Source organism: Pelodiscus sinensis, chromosome 3, assembly GCF_052426305.1.
Source record: "Pelodiscus sinensis isolate ZL-2025 chromosome 3, ASM5242630v1, whole genome shotgun sequence".
In the NCBI taxonomy this organism is placed as follows: Eukaryota; Metazoa; Chordata; order Testudines; family Trionychidae; genus Pelodiscus; species Pelodiscus sinensis.
This window is the reverse complement of record NC_143054.1, coordinates 163,309,954-163,314,996: the sequence shown is the minus strand read 5'-3', so window position 1 is coordinate 163,314,996 and position 5,043 is coordinate 163,309,954.

Here is a 5,043-nt window from a genome sequence, read left to right as displayed (position 1 = left end):
TGAAGTTTCTTTTTTTCCCCACTCCCCCCTTCTTTTCATCCTCCTTTCTTTTCCTTCCATTCCTTCATGGTTTATTCCCCCTCTCCTTTGGTGCTCAGTTGTAATGATTGCCTGTGTTGTTGACTATGCTGCTGGGAGTTATGACACTTGTAAATCCTGTTTTAATTACATTGTGGACACTTTGTATAACGAGAGCTAACTGGAGTCCTTCTCTCTGTTAATTGAAGTAATTAAAAGGCTGTCTTTGCCATGAACAATGAAAAGCTTGCATGTTCCTTCAATCCAAAGAAATGGCTACAGATGTATGTCCATAAAGCATGTCAGGGCTGTTTTCATCAAAAGGGGATGTAATCCAGACAGCTGTTCTGCCCCATTTATCATTATTGCTTTTGAAGCTAATGGAGCAAACCACGTGGGCTAACAGGCAAATATATTGCATTAATCCCTCTCTCTTGTCCTCAAAAAGAAAGGGATGTAACCAGAAAATACAAGATGTGATAATTTTACCACCTTTCAGACAGAAGGATTCAAAGTTTCTGCTGTTGCAACCTGGAGGCTAAATACCATTCATGGGTACCTAGCTAGTCTCTGGAAGCAGCCTGCATTTACCTGTGGATTTATAGATGGGTGAAGTTACCAATGTATTAAAAAACCAGCTGCCTCTCAGAAGGTGGTGTCTGTTTACCCACAAACGGCAACACTATACTACAGTTTAGGACAAGAACAGAAAGATCCTATATCTAGTTGAAAATACAGGAGCAATTTTTGTTAGGCAATACTTAATTAGCCATGTTGGCTTCGGACCCAGCTCCTACAAAGCGGCCCTATTCCTACAGCGTCACTGGATGTTTTATGAGTATGTGCAGTCAGTACTTTTGGTTTTACATCTCCTTTGAAACGCTGGCACCACCCCTTCTTCCATGAAGGAAGCTGTGTTCCCTGCCACACCGTGGAAATGAGTGTTAGGGGAAAGGTTGGTGTGCCAGAATGGCTTACTTTGATAACTGGACATGACAAGCCTTCTGAAGCTGAGGGGAATGCTCAGGGCACTATGTGCAACTAGGAGCCGCCAGGCTTGAAAACAGGGCCTTGTGAGAGCACCCAGTGGCCAGTGAGCAACATCTCAACTACAATTGACACTAAGCAGACACAGAAGCCATGGAGACTGAACTGCCTTAGTAGTGGCCAATGTTCCCTCTAATTTTTTCCACCTGTTGTGCGGAATAATTTTTATGTGCAGAGCTGCACCTCCACTGGAAACATGCTGGTGGCTGTGGGTGCTCTGCTAATCCTGGAGTGGCATTGGAATCTCTCCTGGGTAGTCGCTCAAGCATTCAGCTTGCAGGGTACACTGGTGGTGGCCTCTCCTGGGCAGAGATGATGTGATTGGTGAAGTACTCTGAATGTGTGCATGCAAGAGCCTTGCTTTGACTGCTCTGTTTCTGTTCTGGAGATGTGGAGAGGTATTCAGGGTACTGGCACTTTCACTAGCATTAAAATCAGCTAGCAGAAGGTCATGTTACTCCCATTCTCCTTGCCACCACACACCGCGCACTGAGCCCATGTTTGGTAATACAGAGCTTTACCAGAAGGGTTAGAATTGCTGTTCTGTAAAAGCTGGTTACAGGCACAGGCTTCCCACCATACCTTCCTCCCACCATCCACTGATCAGAGCAGCCTTTTCCCATCATTAGCCCACAGTGGGTGGGATGTCTGCACAGTTACTATAATTTTGGTTCTAAAGGATGAAATTACACAGCAGAGAAAAGTGTCTTCCAGTAACCTTCCTTTCTGTGGGAGGCTAAGCCAACCACATTTACATGGGAATCTTGCTTTCTGTAGTTCTTATTTTAAACCCTTCACTTTATGTGGGAGAAGAGTTCTTCTCAGCTACACAGGTTTGTAGAGCATACAATGGGACCAGGGGACTTTGTATTACCACAAATCACATATTCTCCTAGAACTCAGGAAGCCAGAAGCAGATGTTGCCTCATTTATTATACAGGGCCAGGTCAGAACTTTGTTAGTCTATTAACCCTTGTCTAGTAGAATCACTTTGACTTACTGGCCTCCCTAGAGGGAGCAATAACTAGGGGAAGCTACTACTTTTATTTTGTCTGGTCTCCCATCATAAGAGAGAGCAGGGTCTCCTCTTAGAACTATGGCCATTATCAGTCATTGCTACTGTGCAAGAAAGCACCTGCTTTCCCAACAGCCAGCGTACAATAGCAACGCCAGTTCTTAGACACCCAGAGGCCTCTTTCTCTTTAATTCTAAAGCATAGTTACTTCTCACTGTCTTAACACGTGGGATTTTACCTTGAGCAATGCTTTGATGTTTGGAACAAGGCTTTGGTCTAAAGGGGGTGATGTGTCTATATTACACTGGAGATGGCAGCTTTGACAGCAGCAGCTCTTTATTTTAGTGCTATTGGAGCTGATCGAGGCTGCAAATACATTGCAACCAATGGAAAGTACAAGAGCCATGCTATATTTCAAGACTGCTAAGTAGCACATAGAGGTGCTGGTTGGGGGAGGGAAGACGTCACTCAGCGTGTTGTGTTGTAGTGATGTTTCCACTGCCACATGGGAAGGATGTGACAGAGGAAAAATGTGACCTGAGTACTGCATCAAATACACTTAAATGGAACAACTGATGCATTATTGAAATTAACGTCTTATGCTCCTATTGAAGTCAATGGCTCAATTCCAATTAGTTGTCATGTCAGCAGTAGCAAACCTTTTGTGTTTAATTGTGACAGTCAAATTGGTTACCAAGTCCCTTCTGACCATGTCTCTTTCTACATATGATGACTCAGTTGTTGGCCTCATTCAGTAACATAATTTGGCCTCCTTCGTAATTTGGGAGCAGGCTAGCTGGATTGTCCCTCTGTGTGGATATTCCTGGGTCCTTTTTCTAGGGCTGAGCTTTGGAAGCAAGATCTCCAGTGGGACGTGCAATGCAGTGAGCCCCAAAGCCCCTCTGGAAAGACTCTCCTTGGGAAGGCAGGACAGGGTTTTGAAATCCTTTTGAAACTATCCAAGCAACATAGAAGTGAATTTGTTCCACTTTTCTCCACAATGCGCACATGCCTCTTTCCACCCTCAAGTGTTAGAACTGTTGCACAGTAGGAATCTCCCTGATCTGTAGGCTGAACTATTAGCTTGTCTAGGGTTGGGTGACCATGGTCAAGAAGGCAAGGACTAAGTTGGGAGGAGGCCAAGACAAAATAAATGTTCAGCATGCTGCAGGTTGAAGTGGCTCTTTCATTTCACCTGTTCTATTCCACAAGTACGTATTGCATAGGGAGACAAGGTTTGTGTGGCTATTATTTCTATGCCCTTGGAGAAGACTGAGCATTTCTATGGTATCAGTAATCTGTTCCAATTAGCTGCCTCTGTCTGAGGCCAGGTCCATGCCGGCGGAGAATAGTGATGCAAGATACACAACTTCAGTTATGTGAATTGCATAGCTGGAGTCAACATACCTTGCATTGATTTTTTTTTTTCTGGGGGGGCCCCAATGCAGGAGGTTGACCGGAGAAATGCTCCCATCAACTTCCCTTACTCCTTGCAACAGCAAGGAATACTGTGGTCGATGGAAGCACTCTTAGCATTCGATTAAGCAGGTCTCTTTACTAGTCTTGCTAAATCAAGGCCTAGAAGATTGATCACTGGATTGTCGATCCTTCAGTAAGTGGATACAAGGCCTTATTCGGAGTGACTCAATGTTCTTCCTTCTACGCTCCTTGTTCTATAGCCAGAGCTTGTCCTTCAGATCCTGTGAAGAGGAAGAGAAGGAGCCAGTGGTACGCTGATCACGATCATTCAGCTATGTGTCCCTGACAGATCACTGAAAGAATTATCAAAGGTACAGGATACTCCCACTCTTTCCCCTCAGCCCTGTATATAACACAAAATGGCTGCTCTCTAACTTCCACATTCAGCTACATTCATGATTTAATTCCCATTAATGACACTGGTGCTTAAAAATGAACATCCACACCAAGAGATTTTGTATGAATTTGGGGTAAAGGAAGGTCTGGATCAGTTCTTGTCTTTTGGGACCCCCAACTTTCATGCCTGGGGTGCCGCATAGACCGTTTTGCTAGACCAGGAAAGTGCTTTTGCCTAACTCACATGTAGGCAGTTTAAGCCATGATCAATTCAAGACCATGTGTAAAGTACCTAACTTTGTTTTCCTGGGGCCAAAGCAGGAGGTGCCGGTGCAGTGAGAAGAAGAGATGCTTGCTTCTGCATGAGCACCAGCTGTTAGCAAGACCCACCCCAGGAATAAGAGAAGCCAGCTCACTTAGCTCCTCATCCCAGGCTGTGTGTCAAAGGGCTATGTAGACAAAGAAGATGGGAAAGAATCAAATCTACTGTGCCCACTCCATCCTCTGTAGTCACAGGGCAGCAATTGCATGGAAGACATTGGCAGCCCCTTGTAGCCAGTAGCTTAGTGCTGTGTGTTTGAACAACAGTCACCCTAGGTAAGTGTCTATCTGAAGTGATCCTTGAGATGCTCTTAGTATTCAGGCCCCCAGTCCTCTCTACCACCTGTGTGAGCTGTGGTGATCCAGATGGGGCAGACAGTCCTGCAGGGAACAGACCAGGGGAAGGGGAAGGGGAAGGGGAAGGGGAAGGTGAGTGACCATTCCACAACACTGACACTCTCATTCTTCGATCCCAAGAATGCACAGGAGTTTTGAGGAGAGGAAGGGAATCAGCCCCTCTCCAAAGCCCCTGAGGTGAGGGGAGGGACCTATCCAATGGCAGCATGACGAGAGGTGGGAGCATGGGGTGGAGGATCTGTAGTGCTCCCAAGATCCATGTGGATTATGGGAGAGCCACCAGTTTATGGGCAGAACCTTCAACCTATTCCACAAAGCTGGAGGGCTTGTCGTCTCCGCCTCCAAACAGAATGAGTCTGAGGGGATTCAAAGAACTGAAATGCTGGAAGTTTCTTGCCTCTTTTATGGTCTTACCCTGTGCAGGCAACCATCAGGATCCAAATAATTGGGCCTTTTCTTCTCACTCCCTG